The sequence below is a fragment of the Martes martes genome (genome assembly GCF_963455335.1).
Source record: "Martes martes genome assembly, chromosome: X".
Classification (NCBI taxonomy): domain Eukaryota; kingdom Metazoa; phylum Chordata; class Mammalia; order Carnivora; family Mustelidae; genus Martes; species Martes martes.
Genome location: NC_137897.1, coordinates 110,508,514 through 110,528,651, shown reverse-complemented (window position 1 = coordinate 110,528,651; position 20,138 = coordinate 110,508,514). Strand labels below are relative to the sequence as shown.

The window sequence follows — 20,138 nt, the reverse complement described above, 5'->3', positions numbered from 1 at the left end:
TACACCGTACACAAAGATAAACTCGAAATGGATAAAAGACCTCAACGTGAGACAGGAATCCATCAGAATCCTAGAGGAGAACATAGGAAGTAACCTCTTTGATATCAGCCACAGCAACTTCTTTCAAGATATGTCTCCAAAGGCAAAGGAAACAAAAGCGAAAATGAACTTTTGGGACTTCATCAAGATCAAAATCTTCTGCACAGCAAAGGAAACAGTTAACAAAACAAAGAGGCAACCCACGGAATGGGAGAAGATATTTGCAAATGACAGTACAGACAAAAGGTTGATATCCAGGATCTATAAAGAACTCCTCAAACTCAACACACACAAAACAGACAATCATATTAAAAAATGGGCAGAAGATATGAACAGACACTTCTCCAATGAAGACATACAAATGGCTATCAGACACATGAAAAAATGTTCATCATCACTAGCCATCAGAGAGATTCAAATGAAAACCACATTGAGATACCACCTTACACCAGTTAGAATGGCCAAAATTAGCAAGACAGGAAACAACATGTGTTGGAGAGGATGTGGAGAAAGGGGAACCCTCTTACACTGTTGGTGGGAATTCATCTTATTTTTAATAGGCTTCATAATTAGATTATTCAAATTAGAAAGAATATTGACTTTGAGTTGCTGGTTGAAGTGCTTCAAATATCCCAAATCAGAAAGTCGTGCTTTCCATAAGGATATGGTAAACTGGGTAGACATAACCGACCTTCATTAAGTCTACTGAGAAGACTGGGAGTGGAGAAAAAGAGACACTGAGAGCAGTATAAAATTCAGGGTGGTAGTTACTTTGGTAGGAGGGGCATAGCGACAGGGAAGAATCATAAAGATGGTCTGAGGGGTACTTGATATGATTGATGCATAAATAAGTGTGTTTACATTGTAAAAATTTATAGAATTGCATGCTTATGATTTGTGCACCTTTTTCAATTCATGCCTACTTAAAAGAAGTGTACTTAAATATATATCAGAATGTAAACCAGAGGTAGAGCTGTCAAGGTAAATGAATGATCACAGTCAGCAAATACTGTCCAGGAGCTGGTGAAGACAGATCCAATCCTGCCCTAGGAAACCTGGCAGAGTTAAAAGAAAGTATCTCCAATAAGGGCCAAAACAAAAGCCCTTCCCAGGTCTAGAGGAGGAATGTGAGGCTAAATGTAGGATGGGAAAATAAGTAGAGGGAAGAATGAGGGTAGTTGGCTCCCCAGAATGGGAAGTGGAAATCCTACCATGAAAGGTGGTATAATAATTGCCATCCAGGCATGAGGTGATGGAGGATAAAATGCAACCCAACTTCCTCGTAATCCCAAAGCAATACTCATGTGTCCTTGTAGTATACTTCTGAACCACCAAAAATAACTCTACCAGAGCAGAGTTTGGCTGAATTTCTGAAGGAGTGAAGTTAATGCCTGAAAGCAGGACATTTACCTTGTATCTCTTTGGCTTATGATGGGTCATACATTTGCAGTAGAAAACACATTTCAAGTGGTCAGAAGCTGCACATTATGTAGAACTCAGGGACAATATATTAGGCACCAGCATTTCTCCATGCTCATAAGCACAAAGAGAATCTCTCCCAGTCTATTTTTTGGAAAGATTCAACTATTCCACTGGAAGAGAGTGTCCCTCATATGACCTCCTGCTCTGGATAGCTAAAGCATGATAAACTGCAGGGCCATGATAAACCCACAAGGCCACCGAATCACATACAGACAACTATCAAACCATTAAACTAAGTATAATATTTGGATGTGTAACTTGAACATATTGCCGATCTGCCCATAAAAATTTATGGCTGGTTTCATAATGCCTCGCGTCCCTGTTTACCTCTCTCTCCTAGACTTTCCTCCCTATACTCCTTTCTATATTCCTTAATCTGATGCAGTCTCCTGCCTGTCTTATTTAAATTCTTGGGAACTTCTTTCCTATTTAATCTAGTCTCTTATATCTTCAACTCCTTCCTAGAACTATCCCTTCATCCCCTTACCTTAATTGAGAACTGGCTGTCCCATGAGAACATGAAGCTGTAAAAGCTGAATATTTTTGTCTCATAATCTTAGAATCCAGAGCCAGGGACAGACTTATTCTTCACTGCTACTTCAAAATCATGTCTTCTCTTCAAAATCTCAAGCTCCATTAAAGCCCAGGGCATCAGACAAAACCACCTGTTACCCTTCCTAGTTGCTGCCAACTACTGACCTCTCAGTGCCTTTTCTTCATTCATTAGAGACTTGGGCTATGGTTCGCTGACACCATTTCCAATTCTGTTCCAGTCATAATGTTTATAGAACATTATGTCAATAACCACATACATGGAATGTCCAATACGGTATATTCACAGCTTCTTAACTTTCTCCAGTTCTTTTTTCCCTCCACCTCACCTAAGTCACTTACTCTCATGTACACATACTCAAGGTTAGTATTATAAATAACTCTAAAATCTTGATTTCAACCTCTCATCTTTCCTCCTGTACCCCCACTCCAACAATTTCTCAACCAACTTATAGTCTCCAATCCATCAGCCCCATTGCATTTTCAAGTCCCATCACCATTTTTTTGCATCCTCCTTTCTTTATCCAAATTAAATTCCACTATCACTCTCTTTCTCTTAGCCCTTCTAGGGATAGAAGGGATCTAAGCAAAGAGTAAAATCTCAACCTTGGTTGAACCCAAAAATATCACTTCCTCACATGTAAAACTTAACAGCTGAACATTGTTTGGGAAAATTATCTTTAAATCCATCATCCTAAGCCTCACATGGGCAATTTACAGTGCCCAGCAATCCTACACTTCCCTAGCAAATTTGCTTTCACCATATCCATTTTGTACCTTTCCTTTTTTCCTCAAACCTACAGTATCCTCACTCACACGCTCACAGCAGATGGCTTCACCTTATTCTTCTTTGAGAAATTAGAAGTAACTAACTTGAATTCTTAATCTTCTTCTTAAGGTAACCAATGATCCCCATGCTTCCAAATCCCATAGACCCTTCTCTCTTTCTGTCTTAAACTCTCCTTCTTAAACTCCTCTCACCTGTCAACACTCAGGACATTACACTCTTCTGATGTTCTTCACACCCAACTGGCCAAACCTCAATATCATCTTCCTTTTCTTGGTCTTTCATTGTTGAAGAGCCCCAATATTGAAGTACTGTGCTCTAAAAATACTTTATCCCTAAAAAATCTCACCCAAGTGCATGGCTTTAACTATCATCCATATACCAATTTATAACTTCAGCTTTGACCTTTTCTATGAACTTCAGATTGCTTTATTCATAATATCTCCACACAGTTCTCTATTACTGTTTAAACTCAATATGACTCAAGATCCTTATTTTTCACTCCAAAATTAATGCTTACTCATTCATCAGTCTTTGTGTTCTAGTAAATGGCACTACCATCCATCCAGTTGCTCAAACCAAGAATCAAGAGGCCATCCTTCATTCTTTCCATTCTCTAATCATTGATATCCAATCCAACAAGTTTTGTTAATCTACCTTCAAGATATATCCCTGAACCCAAGCACTTCTCTCCAGCCTTACTGCTGTCATGATAATCCAAATCACTATTATCTCTCTCCAGTTTGCTTTCACTCTTGCCCCTCAGACCTGAGAGTCTAATCACCAAACACAGTTAATTCCCAAACATAAATCAGATCATATCATTCTCCTGTTTAAATCCCCTAAGTGGTTTCGCATCACACTCAGAATATGGTTCCCCATTGTTCTCATAGGTTACATGGTGGCAGAGGATCTGCTCCTGCTAGTTTTCCGATCTTACTTTAGCCATCTCTTCTTATTTTAACTACACTGGCCTCGTTTTTGTTCCTTAAAGCAGCAAAGCTCTTTCTTACCTTAGAATCTCTGTGCTTGCTGATTTCTCTACCTGAGTGTTCTTTTCTTAGCTTTTCATGTGACTGGCCTTTTTTCTGATCATTTAAATCTCAAGACAAAGGTGATGTCTTCAGAGAGGTCTTTCCTGAGAAGTCTTTCCATCCCTCTTCCACCACACTAACACACCACCCTGTTCATTCTTTCATATCAAAACAACCTGTATTTATATTTTTTGTTTGTTAATTGGATTATTTTCTTATAATCCAGCTAGAATACAAGCTTTTAGAAGACCTTTCTTGTTTTTCACATTCTGGGCATATGGAGAACCTTAATTATATGTCCAATGAGTTGTAAGGAGTATGCCCCAACAAGAGACAACTCAACTGGGAAAAAAAATGACAATTCCAACTTTTCTCCTCCTAATAGGGTCACTAGAAGCATTGCTTAAAGATATCTGCCACCCGAGTCTCATACTATCCTCTGCTTCACTATTCAGAAAATAAATCTATAGTGAAAGTAACCTGAAAGGATATTTTGTTGCTGCATATATCTAGAACCAAAAAAACTACTCTTCAATTCCATTAAGCAAATATTTATTTTGTGCCCACACTAGTACTGAACCCCTTCCCTCAACATATGTGATACAGTGATCAATTACACAGGGACCCTGTCCTCAAGAAACACATAGCCTGGTGGGCAAGGGAGGAAGAAGCTGTAAAACTGAAATATCTTTACTAGAACTCCTTTATAAAGCAGTGAGAAATGCTGTCCTAAAGGTGCAAAAGGAGGTCAGAACACAAAAACGGTAGGATCTGTGAAAGCTTTTGCCAAAAAGAGACATACTTGGACTACTATTTGAAGCCAACATCACTGAAGCAAAGACATAAATCATACACAAACTAACCCAGAGTGCATCTGGAGGTTTCTTGAATGGAAATGGAAACACACTAACTGAGGCATTTTCTATACCTGTTAGCGAGATCAAGTCCAACCCTGGGGTCCCTAGACTCTGTTTGAAAGCTTCATGCATCAGAAGCACTTCTGTGTCCTTGAACTTTCTTTGCAGTCAGAACCACAGAGTGTCGGGGCAGGGAAATAACTTAGTGGAAATCATTTATCTGTTCAGCTATCAAAGAATCAGGTACTCACCATGTCGTGTCTAAAGGGTCAAGATGTCAGAAAAAGTACAACTCCCTGATGTGCAATTGATTACATAAAAGCAAAAGGACAGTTTTTCAGAAACTTCTATTCTAACACTTGAACACCAGTAGGACAATATATAAAACTACCACATAATATAGACTGGTCTTAGCACTTACAGAAGAGGCCAGGGTTTCCCCAATTCATAAATCAGGATCTCTAAATATATCAGTGATTCTTGGAGCATTGAATGAGAACTCATAAGTATGTGTAAGTTTAGGTAGAATATTCTATTGTCTGAATTCTAGTTTTTCTGTATGTAAAAAGAACTTAGTAATACCAATATCTATGAGTTATTCTAAGCACCAAATGAAAGAGATATTCTGTAATATCACTTGATATTACAAGTGTACTTGTATTTACAAGTACAATATTACTTCCATGCTACACTTCCTTCTGAAAAAAATTGCCAGTTTTTTCTCTTCAATTCAGGGGATAGATTTTACTATTGACTCCTGCCTCAATGAAGAACATTAATGGTTTTACCCTCATTCCATCAATACAATGAAAACTCCTTCAAGAAATGTTGGAGTCCCTTTGAACAATCAGTCTCATCACTCAGTAAGTACTTTCTAGAAACCCTGTCAATGGATCATTGAAAACTGATCCCAGAACCCTTAATAAAATATTATTTTTTACTTAATAATAAAAATAAGACCTAGCCAGTGCAATAAGTCAAGAAAAAGTAATAAAATGCATACCTATTGGAGAGGAAGAAATATAGCTGTCTCTATTCACAGATGACTTGGCTGTCTCCACAGAAAATCCCAAGGAATCTGAATATACATGTATATCTTAGAACTAAGTGAGTTCAGCAAAGTTGTGGGATACAACATGATGTAAGGACAATATACAAAAGTCAAGTGCATTCTTACATACCAGTAAAGAAAAATTGGAAATTACAATTGAAGTAAAAAATACCATTTGCAACAGCACTAAAATGTGAAGAATTTAGATATGAATCTAACAAAGTACATTCAGGATCTGTACATAGAAATGATAAAGCACTGATGAAAGAAATGTTTAAGTAGATATGTATTCCATATTTTTATGGATTAGAAGACTCAGTATTGTTAAGATGTTGATTCTTCCTCACTTCATTTGCAGATTCAGTGCAAATCCAATCAATTCCCAGCAAAAATTTTGTAGCTATTGACAAGCCAACTATAAGATTTATGTGGAAATATAAAGGACTTAGAGCAGCCAAAACAAGTTTGAACAAGAACAAAGTCGTAAGACACTACCTGATATTACAATTTTTTATAAAACTACATTAAGCAAAACAGCATAGCATTAGCATAGCAATAGATAAGTAGTTTGATGGAAGAAAATAGAGTCCATAAATTAACACACACGTATATGGACAACTGATTTTTAACAATTACACAAAGGCAATACTGCTGGGATAGAATGGTCTTTTCTATAAGTGGTGCTGGAACAATTGAATAACCAAGTGTAAAAAAATTTAAAAAAAAAGAAATAACTTAAATCTATACCTCACACCATTGGTGGGAATGCAAGTTAGTGCAGCCACTTTGGAAAACAGTGTGGAGATTCCTCAAAATATTAAAAATAGAGCTACCCTATGACCCTGCAGTTGCACTACTAGGTATTTACCCCACAGATACAAATGTAGTGAAAAGAAGGGCCATGTGTACCCCAATGTCCATGGCAGCAGTGGCCACAATCATCAAACAGTGGCAAGAACCAAGATGCCCTTCAACAGGTGAATGGATAAAGAAAATATGGAACATATATACAATGGAATATTATGCAGTCAGAAAAGATGAATATCCAACTTTTGTATGAACACAGACAGGACTAAAGGAGATTATCACAATTTTCCCAATACCATTTGTTGAAGAGACTGTCTTTTTTCCATTGGACATTCTTTCCTGCTTTCTTGAAGATAAGTTGACCATAGAATTGAGGGTCTATTTCTGGACTCTTTATTCTGTTCCATTGATCTATGTGTCTGGTTTTGTGCCAGTACCATACTGTCTTACAGCATTGTAATTGAGCTTGAAGTCTGAAATTGTGATGCCACCAACTTTGGTTTTCTTTTTCAACATTCCTCTGGCTATTCAAGGTCTTTTCTGGTTCCATATAAATTTTAGGATTATTGGGGCACCTGGGTGGCTCAGTGGGTTAAGCCGCTGCCTTCGGCTCAGGTCATGATCTCAGGGTCCTGGGATCGAGCCCCGCATCGGGCTCTCTGCTCAGCGGGGAGCCTGCTTCCCTCTCTCTCTCTCTGCCTGCCTCTCTGCCTACTTGTGATCTGTCTGTCAAATAAATAAATAAAATCTTTAAAAAAAATAAAAAAAAAATTTTAGGATTATTTGTTCCATTTCTTTGAAAAAAAAATTGATGGTACTTTGATAGAGATTGCATTAAATGTGTAGATCGCTTTAGGTAGCATAGACATTTTCACAATATTTGTTCTTCCAATACATGAGCATGGAATATTTTTCTATTTCTTTGTGTCTTCCTCAATTTCTTTCATGAGGACTTTATAGTTTTCTGAGTACAGATTCTTTGCCTCTTTGGTTAGGTTTATTCCTAGGTATCTTATGGTTTTGGGTGCAGTTGTAAATGGAATTGACTCCTTAATTTCTCTTTCTTCTGTCTTGTTGTTGGTGTAAAGAAATGCAACTGATTTCTGTGCATTGATTTTATGTCCTGACACTTTACTGAATTCCTGTACAAGTTCTAGCAGATTTGGAGTGGAGTCTTTTGGGTTTTCCACATAAAGTATCATATCTGCAAAGAGTGATAGCTTGACTTCTTCTTTGCCGATTTGGATGCCTTTAATTTCTTTTTGTTGTCTGATTGCTGAGGCTAGGAGTTCTAGTACTATGTTGAATAGCAGTAGTGATAATGGACAATCCTGTCATGCTCCTGACCTTAGCGGATAAGGTCTCAGTTTTTCTCCATTGAGAATGATATTCATTGTGGGTTTTTCATAGATGGCTTTGTTGATATGAGGTATGTAACCTCTTTCCCTACACTTTGAAGAGTTTTGATCAAGAAAGGATGCTGTTCTTTGTCAAATGTTTTTTCAGCATCTATTGAGAGTATCATATGGTTCTTATTCTTTCTTTTATTAATGTATTGTATCACATTGATTGATTTGCGGATGTTGAACCAACCTTGCAGCCCAGGAATAAATCCCACTTGGTCATGGTGAATAATCCTTTTAATGTACTGTTGGATCCTATTGGCTAGTATTTTGGTGAGAATTTTTGCATTGTGTTCATGAAGGATATTGGTCTGTAATTCTCTTTTTTGATGGGGTCTTTGTCTGGTTTTGGGATCAATGTAACGCTGGCCTCATTCAATGAGTTTGGAAGTTTTCCTTCCATTTCTATTTTTTGGAACAGTGTCAGGAAAATAGGAATTAATTCTTCTTTAAATGCTTGATAGAATTTCCCTGGGAAGCTCTCTGGCCCTGGGCTCTTGTTTTTTGGGAGATTTTTGATGACTGCTTCAATCTCCTTACTGGTTACGGGTCTATTCAGGTTCTCTATTTATTCCTGGTTCAGTTTTTGTAGTTTATACATCTCTAGGAATGCATCCATTTCTTTCAGATTGTCAAATTTGCTGGCATATAGTTGCTCATAATATGTTCTTATAATTGTTTGTATTTCTTTGGTGTTGGTTGTGATCTCTCCACTTTCCTTCATGATTTTATTTATTTGGGTCCTTTCTTTTTTCTTTTTGATAAGTCTGGCCAGGGGTTTATCAATCTTATTAATTCTTTCAAAGAATCAGATCCTAGTTTCATTGATTTGTTCTATTGTTTTTTGTTGGGGTTTTTTTGTTTGTTTGTTTGTTTCTATTTCATTGATTTCTGCTCTGATCTTTATGATTTCTCTTCTCCTGCTGGGTTTATGCTTTCTTTGTTGTTCTTTCTCCAGCTCCTTTAGGCGTAGGGTTAGATTGTGTATTTGAGACCTTTCTTATTTCTTGAGAAAGGCTTGTATCACTATATATTTTCCTCTCAGGACTGCCTTTGCTGTGTCCCACAGATTTTGAACCGTTGTGTTTTCATTATCATTTGTTTCCATGAATTTTTCAATTCTTCTTTAATTTCCTGGTTGACCCATTCATTCTTTATTAGGATGCTCTTTGGCCAAAGAACCTTTGGGTTCTTTCCAAATTTCCTCTTGTGATTGAACTCTAGCTTCGGAGCATTGTGGTCTGAAAATATGCAGGGAATGATCCCAATCTTTTGGTACCATTGAGACCTGATTTGTGACCCAGGATGTGATCTATCCTGGAGAATGTTCCATGTGCACAGAGAAGAATGTGTATTCTGTTGCTTTGGGATGGAATGTTCTGAATATATCTGTGATGTCCATTTGGTCTAGTGTGTCATTTAAGGCCTTTATTTCCTTGTTGGTCCTTTGCTTGGATGATCTGTCCATTTCAGTAAGGAGGTGTTACAGTTCCCTACTCTTATTGCATTATTGTTGATGTGTCTCTTTGATTTTGTTATTAATTAGTTTATGTAGTTAGCTGCTCCCATGTTAGGGGCATAGATATTTAAAATTGTTAGATCTTCTTGTTGGATGACATAGGATTGCCACCCCAACTTTCTTTTGATGTCCATTAGCATGGTAAATTGTTTTCCACCCCCTCACTTTAAATCTGGAGGTGTCTTTGAGTCTAAAATGAGTTTCTTATAGACAACATATTGATGTGTTGTTGTTGTTGTTGTTTTTTTAATCCATTCTGATACCCTATGTCTTTTGATTGGGACATTTAGCCCATTTACATTCAGGGTAACTATTGAGTGATATGAATTTAGTGCCATTGTATTGCCTGTAAGGTGACTGTTACTGTATATTGTCTCTGTTACTTTCTGGTCTAGTACTTTTAGGCTCTCTCTTTGCTTAGAGGACCCCTTTCAATATTTTTACCATTGTATGTTACAGACTTCTTGTCCTGGACTGCTTTTAGGATTTTCTCTCTTCACTAAGACTTGTAAGTTTTACTATTAGATGATGGGGTGTGGAGCTACTCTTATTGATTTTGAGGGGGGTTCTCTGTGCCTCCTGGATTTTGATTCTTATTCCCTTTGCCATATTAGGGAAATTCTCTACAATAATTCACTCCAGTATACCTTCTGCATGCTCTCTCTCTTTCTTCTTCTTCTGGAATCCCAATTATTCTAATATTGTTTCATCTTATGGTATCACTTTTCTCTCAAATTCTCCCCTCCTGGTCCAGTAGTTGTTTGTCTCTCTTTTGCTCAGCTTCTTTGTTCTCCATCATTTGGTCTTCTATATCACTAATTCTTTTTTCTGCCTTGTTTATCCTAGCAGTAAGAGCCTCCATTTTTTTTATTGCACCTTATTAATACCTTTTTTGATTTCAGCTTGGTTAGATTTTTGGTTTTTTTTTATTTCTCCAGAAAGGACTTTTATTTCTCTAAACAGGGTTTCTCTAATATCTTCCATGCCTTTTTCGAGCCCAGCTGGCACCTTAGAGAATTGTCATTCTGAACTCTAGACCTGACATATTACCAATGTCCATATTGATTAGATCCCTAGCTGTCAGTACTGCCTCTTGTTCTTTTTTTTGTGGTAGGTTTTTCCACCTTGTCATTTTATCCAGATAAGAATATATGAACGAGAGAATAAAATACTAGGATCGTGGCAAAGACCCCAGAAAAATGTGCGTTAATCAAATCAGAAGAGATCCCAAATTGTGGGGAGAAGAAAGGGGGTAAAAAGAAGTTCAAAAAAAATTTTTTTTAATTAAAAAAAATATATATATATATACACATATACATATGTGTGTGTGTGTGTATATATATATATATTTTTTAATTTAAAAACACATATATGTTAGACTGGTGAATAGAACAGAACCACCCACTTGATTTTGGTGTATTTTGGTCTCTTAGAAGAAACTACCTCATATATATATATATATATATATATATACACACACACACACACATAAATAAGGGTAAACAGGATGAAGGGATGGAATATGACTGTAAAGATGAAAAATTTTAAAAATTCTAAAAAAGTAGTTGATAAGTTGGTTGGGAAAAGAAAGTGGAGAGAATTTGCTCAGGCTGGAGACTAGAACAAAGCCCTGTGCTAGATTTAAGGTATATTTTGATGTATTAGAAGACGTTGTATCCCAAAAATTTTTAGGAGAAAAAACCCTATATGTATACAAAAAATAAAATTAGATACAATGAAGGATAAAATATGAGTATAATAATGAGATTTCAAAGATTTTTTGAGAAAGGTATTTTAAGATAATCTAGTTAAAAACATTAAAAGAGGAAAGAGTAAAAGTTTAAAAAATTAGAATAAAAAAATAAAATTTAAAAATTTAATTAACCTTGCAAGACTAAAGAATCATGGGGAGAAAGCCATGAATTCCATGCTTTGCTTTCCCCTCCTCTGGAATTCCGCTGTTCTCCTTGGTAAGTGAGTTGGTCTTGGCTGGATTTCTTGCTGATCTTCTGGGGGAGGGGCCTGTTGTAGTGATTCTCAAGTGTCTTTGCCGGAGGCAGAATTGCACCACCCTTGTCAGGGGCTGGGCTAAGTAATCTTCTTGGGTTTGCTCTTGGGAGCTTTTGTTCCCTGAGTGCTTTCCATAGAGTTCTGGAGGACGGGAATGAACATGGTGGCCTCCCAATCTCTGGCCGGAGGAGCCAAGAGCTTGGGGCCCACTCCTCAGTGCACCCTTGGAGAAAAGCCGTCAGTCCCTCCCATTTCCCTGGTCTCCAGCCGAACTCCGAGCTCACCCAGCCTGTGACCGAGCATTTCTGTCTCTGTCACACAGTCCTGCCCGGAGTCTCCAAATCCAGCAGATCCCTGCCACTCTTTTAGGGGGGATCTCCCAGATCTGCTGCTTGTGGGGTCCCTGCTCACAGAGCAGTGGTCTGACTGTGCCATGGATCACAGTTCAAGGTAACCCCGAGCTGAGAGCTCCCTCCTCAGCTCCGTCTCTGTAGCCGGCTTTCCTGCTCTAACACCTGCGAGCTCTGCTACACTCAGACAGTCCCAATCCTTCTGTGACCGAGCAGGACCTGAAACCACACTCTCCTCACAAGGGCTCCACCCCCACTTAGCCTCTTGAGCAACGTCCTTCAGTGGAGCAGACTTCTAAAAGCTCAGATTTTGTGCTATGTTGCTCCACCGTTCGCTGGGACCCGCCCCCTCCCCCCCTCAGTCTATCTTCCCATCACTTCAGATTCACTTCTCCCCATGTCCTACCTTTCAGAAAGTGGTTGATTTTCTGTTTCTAGAATACCTGCTCTTCTCTTCGATCTCCTGTTGGATTTTTAGGTGTTCGGAATGGTTTGATAATTATCTAGCTGAACTCCTGCGACCTGATGTCATCTCAGCCTGCTACTCCTCTGCCATCTTGACTCCTCCTCTGAGCACATTATTTTATTTCAGACTGCTGTGCCCTTTACAAATCCATTCTTTTTACATGGAATGTAAAAACTTATAATCATTTGCCAAGATTCTGCAACAACATCACTTCTTCTGTGATGCTGTCCTCCAAGCATCATGTCTTCTGTGTTCTCATAACACTTTGTTTCTTCAGTCTATAACAACTTTCTTGGTGTGTTATAAGAACTAATTTACATGTCTGTTTCTATGCTGTGAGCCCTTTAATGGTATTAATTAAAATAACAACTGATTCGTGGTAGGTGCTCAGTAAATGTTTGAGAAAGATGAAATATTCTTTTTAAAATTATTTATTTATTTATTTGAGAGAGAGAGACAGTGAGAGAGCATGAGAGGGGAGGTCAGAAGTAGAAGCAGACTCCCCATGGAGCTGGGAGCCCGATGCAGGACTCAGTCCCAGGACTCCAGGATCATGACCTGAGCTGAAGGCAGTTGTTTAACCAACTGAGCCACCCAGGCACCCAAGATGAAATATTCTTAAACATACTTTAATTTATATCTACTCTAAAGCATTCTTTCATTTTTATGTCTAAGCTGTCCTTAGTGTGGGAATGATTTGCAATTTAGAGAGACACTTGCCTGAAGTACAAGTTTAATTCTTTTTTTTTTCTTTTTTTGTCTACAAATAGGAGAGGATCATCAAATGTCATCTGGGGACTTCCCCACTCCCTGCACCTTGGTACCAAGCAAGATGGTCCTTTCCAAAAATTGCAAATTTAATTAAAACAAATGAGCTCTCGGATCTGGAAGAGATTCCTAACCTTGGACTCTTTCACAGGAGGTGAAAGGCAAGTCAGAGATTGTTTCAAGGTGAAATTTTTGGATTTTTTTTACTTTCCTTCACTTTCTTTTTGTCTAAATCGCTTTTCTTTTTGGTGCTCACTAGCATCAATACAGGCAGGTTCACACAGGTGAAAATTGAAATTTAAACCATCTTTTTCTTATTTGGGTGTGTTGATGGAATCCTGGTTTTCAGTTCCTTTTGCTGCCTGTTTTGCATGCATCAGCCATTTACAAAACGTCTGAACATTCATGTGGAGGAAGTTACATAAGAAGGGAGGCTGGGGACTGGAAATCCAAGAAACTTTTTTTGGCCTCAGCATGATGTTATGAAATATTTATAGCTTCCCTGTAGTCCTGAACTGATGATCATTTTCTCCAGAAGATTTCTAGGGGGTTTTGTCATTGTCATATATTACCTTCAAACAACTACCTTAATAGTCCTCCAAGGACATCAACCTTACTCTCCTTAAAGTAAGGAGAGTTTGTCTATAGAGTTGTTTACTGCTGTGTGACCTGTGTTTTTAACATAAATCTGGCCCCTAGAGCATTGAGTTTTATATTTTCTTGCTGCAATGGATGATTCTCTCAGAAGTTTATTTTATTAACTTAATTGTCTCCAGCCCCATTGGGAGCTTCAGCTTTGGGGGGAATGGTTACAAGAAGTGTGGTCCAACCTTAAACCAATTAGGCAATAATTAAGTAAACCCCGCCCAAACTTGCCATTTCTTGCCACTCAGGGATACTTAAAATTATTTGAAACACTCACGAGAGTTGAACTTTAGATATGTCAAGAGTGTTGAGGGCAGAAAGGTCAGTTTATTTGTTCATCAGTCCTAATATGGGTAGAAAACTAGGACTAGGGGCAGAGTTAAGAGTGAAGTAAACTTTGGCTCAGTGTCAGAATACATATTGTAATAGTCCAACTGGATGAAGCCTAGTACTCTTTCTTACTGAGACCCAGTAGATTTTCTTAAGAATAATGACAACTCCATAATTTTCAATATAGAGATGCCACTCTAGTCACAAGTGGATCCTAAAGAATTGGATTGGAAGCTGCTTTTGCATAGCAATTTATATAAAATTGTGAAAACATCATTTGCCCATATCAGTGAATTGAGGAAAAGTAATAAATGTTTGGAGAAGCTAAAGGGCCCCAAGCCACTTTTGCTGCTGCTGCTCAGGGAACAGATAGTGCATTCTCTATAATGGAAAGTGTTTAGCTTCTTGGTGCAATTATTGGAGAAAGAATTCTTGCTTAGAATAGATTCTATTCTTCTCTGTTTCCATGAATTGACTTTTTTAGAAAGCAATTTATGATATAAATTCTAGATGTGATTCTTGGATAGTTTCGCTATTTTAAGGAGGAGTAGATGTGGCATTTCACTGGTTGTTATAAATATACAGAAAAAATAAATGATAAGGTAGATAAGATAGGAAGTTTGGTCCTATTTTAGAAAAGGAGAAATGTAAGGTTGCTAACTAACTTTAATATTTAGCACAGGTAATACTTTATAAGAGGAGAAAACAAAGTTTAGGTGGCCCAAAGTTTCTGTTTAACATACTGGTAGACCCAACGAAGGCACTGATCACTTTTTCCATTTTTCTTGCACCATATAACTTTGATACCTATAAACAGGTGAGTTTATAGACTTATAGGTAGAGTTCCAGAATTTTGACTATCTAAAGAGTGCCTGAAGTTAAAAGCAATTTTTATTTCTACTTTGTTAAGTTTTTTATTTTAGTAGTTTATCAGTTTCATACATACACATATACACACATGTATGCCCATAAACATATAAACACATGTATGCACTTACCCTCTTGTATAAAAACTTCACAGTTACTGTATGTTGGAAAAGAACTAAAGAATGACCAGAAAGGCAGCAGGCAAGATGAGTTTTAAGTGAGAACACCAGGTTTGCTTCTTTTTTTTAATTGAAGTGTAGGTGACACACAAAGTCACATTAGTTTCAAGTGTACAACATAGTGATTCAACAAGTTTCTACTTTATGCTATGCTCACCACAAATGTAGCTACCATCTGTCACCATACAGTGCTATTACAGCATCATTAACCATATTCCCTATGCTGTACCTTTTATTCCTGGGAATTATTCATTCCATAAGTGGAAGACAGTATCTACCACTCCCTTTTACCCATTTCACCCATCACCCACAACCCTTCCCTCTGGCAACCACCAGTTTGTTCTCTGTGTTTATGGGTTTGTGTCTGCTTTTTGCTTGTTTATTCATCTTGTTTTTTAGATTCCACATATAAGTAAAATCATACAACATTTGTCTTTCTCTTTCTGGTTTATTTTACTTAGCCTAATACCCTCTAGGCCCATCCATGTTGTCACAAATCAAAAATGCCAAGATCTCATCCTTTTTGTCACTAAATAATGTTCCATTATATATATGCATGTGTGCGTATATATATACACACACATATAAAAATTTTCACTATATATATATACATATACACACACATACATATATATATGTATGTATATATATTACCTCTTATTTATTAATGGACAATTGGTCTTCTTCCATAATTTAACTTTGGAACTAATGCTGCAATAAACATAGGGGTGCATATATCCATATATCCTTTTGAATTAGAGTTTTCATAGTTTTTGGGTAATATACCCAGTAGTGGAACTACTGGATCATATGGTAGATCTATTTCTGTTTGTTTGTTTTTTGTTTTTTTTTTTAAGGAAACTCCACACCGTTTTTTCAGCATGGCTGTACTGGTTTGCCTTTCTGCCAATAGTGCACAAGAATCCCTCTTTCTTCTCAACCTCATCAATGCTTGTTGTTTCTTGTGTGTGTGTGTGTGTGTGTTTGTTTTGTTTTATTTTAGCTATTCTGACAGGTGTGAGATGATATCTCATTGCAGTTTTTATTTGCATTTCCCTGATGATGAGTGATTTTGAGCAACTTTTCATGTGTCTATTGGCCATCTGGATGCCATCTTTGCAAAATTGTCTGTTCATGTCTTCTGTTCATTTTTATTGCTTTTGTTTCCCTTGCTTCTGGAAACATATCTAGAAAAAGGTTGTTAGAGCCAATGTCAGAGAAAGTACTGCCTGTGCTCTCTATATTTTTTATGGTTTCAGATCTCATGTTTAGGTCTTTAATCCATTTTGAGTTTATTATTGTGTATGGTGTAAGAAACTGATCCAGTTTCATTCTTTTGCCTGGAGCTCTTTAGTTTTCCCAATACCATTTGTTGAAGAGACTATCTTTTTCGCATTGGATATTCTTCCTTGCTTTGTTGAATATTAATTTACCATATAATAGTGGGTTTATTTCTGAGTTTTCTATTATGTTATATTGATAGGTGTCTATTTTTGTGCTAGTACCATACTGTTTTGATTACTACAGCTTTGTAATATATCTTGAAATCTGGAATTGTGATACCTTCAGTTTTATTCTTTTTCAAGATTCCTTTGTATATTTGAGGTCTTTTGTGGTTCCATACATGTTTTAGGATCATTTGTTCTAGTTCTATGAAAAATGCTGTTGGTATTTTGATAGGGATTGCAATAAATGTGTAGATCGCTTTGGGTAGTATAGATATTTCTAAAATGTTTGTTCCTCCACTCCATGAGAATGAACTATCCTTCCATTTGTTTTTGTCTCTTCAATATCTTTCATTAGTGTTTTATAGTTTTCAGAGCACAGGTCTTTCACCTCCTTGGTTAGGTTTATTCCTAGGTATCTTATCATTTTTGGTCCAATTGTAAATGGGATTGTATTCTTAATTTTTCCTTGTGCTATTTTATTATTGGTGTGTAGAAATGCAATAGTTTTCTGCATATTGATTTTGTATTGTGAGAACTTACTGAATTCATTTATCAATTATAGTAGCTTCTTGTGGAGTCCTTAGGGTTTTCTATATATATCATGTCATCTGCAAATAAGGAAAGTTTTACTTCTTCCTTATCAATTTGGATGCATTTTGTTTCTTTTTCTTCTCTGATTACTGTGGCTAGAACTTCACAGTAAAGTGTTGAAAGAAGTGGTGAGAGTGGACATCCTTGTTTTGTTCCTTATCTTAGGAGAAAAGCTCTCAGTTTTTCACCATTGAGAATGATGTTAGCAGTGGTTTTTCATATATGGCATTTATTATGTTGAGGTATATTCCCTCTAAACCTACTTTGCTGAGTATGGATTTTTATCATTAATGAATGTCTTATTTTGTCACACGTTTTTTCTGCATCTATGGAAATGATTATATGGTTCCTAACCTTTCTCTTATTGATGTGATGTATCATGTTGATTGATTCATGAAAACTGAACCATCCTTGCAGCCCAGGAATAAATCTCACATGATTTTGGTGAATGATTTTTTTTAATGTATTTGTTTAAAGATTTTATTTATTTATTTATTTGACAGAGAGAGAGAGAGATCACAAGTAGTCAGAGAGGCAGGCAGAGAGAGAGGGGGAAGCAGGCTCCCTGATGAGTAGGGAGCCCTATGTGGGGCCCGATCCTAGGACCTCGAGACCATAACCTGAGCCGAAGGCAGAGGCTTAACCCACTGAGCCACCCAGGTGCCCCTTTTTTAATGTTGATAGATTTTGTTTGCTATTTTTTTGTTGGGATTTTGTGTCTATGTTCATTAGAGATATTGGCCTACAGTTCTCTTCTTTGTACTATCTTTATCTGGTTTTAGTATCAGGGTAATGCTGGCTTCATAAGTAGAATTTGGAAGCTTTCTTTCCTCTTCTATTTTTTGGAATAGTTTGACAAGAATGAGTATTAACATTTCTTTAAATGTTTGGTAGAATTCACCTGTGAAGCCATCTGGTCCTGTTGGGAGTTTTTTGATTACTGATTCCATTTCATTGTTGGTAATCAGTCTGTTCAAATTTTCTATTTCTTTCTGCTTCAGTTTTGGTACGTTATGTGTTTCTAGTAATTTATCCATTCCTTCTAGGCTGTCCAATTTTTTGGCATGATTTTTCATAATATTCTTTTATAATCCTTTGTATTTCTGTGGTGGTGGTGGTGATTTCTCTTCTGACACTTCTGATTTTGTTTATTTGAGTCCTCTCTATCTCTCCTTTTTTTGATGAGTCTGGCTAAAGTTTTATCAATGTAATTTATTTTTTTCAAAGAACCAGCTCCTGGTTTCATTGATCTGTTCTATTATTTTTTAGTCTCTGTTTCACTCATTTTTTGCTCTAATCTTTATTATTTCCTTCCTTCTACTGGTTTTGGGTTTTGTTTGTTCTTTGTCTAGCTCTTTAGGTGTAAGGTTAAGTTGTTATTTGGGATTTTTCTTGCTTCTGAATGTAGGCCTGTATTAATATAAACTTCCCTCTTAGAATAGCTTTTGCTGCATCCCAATGATTTTGGACCATTGTGTTTTAATTTTCATTTGTCTCCATGTATTTTTATTTCCTCTGTGATTTCTTCGTTCACCTGTGCATTGTTTAGTTGAATATTACTTAACCACCACGTGCTTGTGTATTTTCTGAGTTTTTTCTTGTGGCTGATTTCTAGCTTCATAGCATTGTGGTGAGGAAAGATGCATGGTATGACTTCAATCTTCTTTAAAAATTTTATTTATTTACTTGACAGAGAGAGAGAGAGAGAGAGAGCATAAGCAAGAGGAGTGGCAGGCAGAGGGAGAAGGATAAGCAGGTCTCCCACTGAGCAGGGAGTCTGATGTGGCTCTCGATCCCAGGACCCTGGGATCATGACCTGAGCAAAAGGCAGATGTTTAACCAACTGAACCACCAAGGTACCCCTAACTTCAATCCTTTTTGATTTGTTGACACTTGTTTTGAGGGCTAACATATGATTTATTCTAAAGAATGTTCCATGTGCACTTGAAAAAAATATGCATTCTGCTATTTTAGTATGGAATGTTCTAAATATATCTGTTAGATCGGGTCCAATGTTTCATTGAAAGCCAGTTTCCTTGTTGATTTTTTTAAAGATTTTATTTATTTATTTATTTATTTGACAGAGAGAGTAGGGGGAGGGGAAGAGGAAGAAAATCTCAAGCAGACTCCATGCTGAGTGTGGAGCTTGATGTGGGGCTCGATCTCACCACTCCAAAATATGACCTGAGCTGAAATCAAGAGTCGGAGGCTTAACCAACTAAACCACCCAGGCACCTCTCCTTGTTGATTTTCTATCTGGATGATGTATCCATTGATGTAAGTGAGGTATTAGAGTCTCCTAATATTATTGCATTACTGTTGATTACTTCCTTTATGCTTATTATTAGCTGCTTTATGTATTTGGGTGCTCCCATGTTGGTTGCACAGATATTTACAATTGTTGTATGTTCTTGCTGGATGTTCCCTTTATGGTCATATATTATCCTTCTTTGTCTCTTCTTTTAAAAAAAAAAAAAGATTTTTCTTATTGATTTGACAGACAGAGATCACAAGTAGGCAGAGAGGCAGGCAGAGAGAGAGAGAAGGAAGCAGGCTCCCTGCTAAGCAGAGAGCCCGATGCGGTGCTCGATCCCAGGACCCTGGGATCATGACCTGAGATGAAGGCAGAGGCTTTAACCCACTGAGCCACCCAGGCGCCCCCTTCTTTGTCTCTTCTAATAGTCTTTTTTTTAAGTTTATTTTGTCCTATATAAGTATTGCTATCTTAGTTTTCTTTTTACTTCCATTTGCATAATTCTTTTCCATCCTTTCACTTTAAATCTGCACATGTCCTTAGGTCTGAAATGAGTCTCTTCTAGGCAGCATATAGATGGGTCTTTTTATTTATCCATTCTGTCATCTTATTTTTTTTTTGATTGGGGTGTTTAATCCATTTATATTCAAAGTATTTATTGATAGGTATGTGCTTATTGCCATTTTGTTCCTTGTTTTC

At 37.1% G+C, this 20,138-nt stretch overlaps 1 long non-coding RNA gene across 1 annotated transcript in view; it reads left to right on the top strand.

Moving 5' to 3' along the window:
• The window catches only part of LOC308337199, a 359,267-nt gene that overhangs the window by 305,480 nt on the left and 33,649 nt on the right, over positions 1-20,138 (top strand). Inside the window, exon 4 of the long non-coding RNA XR_013966300.1 lies at positions 13,128-13,308. This is a non-coding gene — a long non-coding RNA (uncharacterized lncRNA). The remainder of the gene's footprint in view (positions 1-13,127; positions 13,309-20,138) is intronic.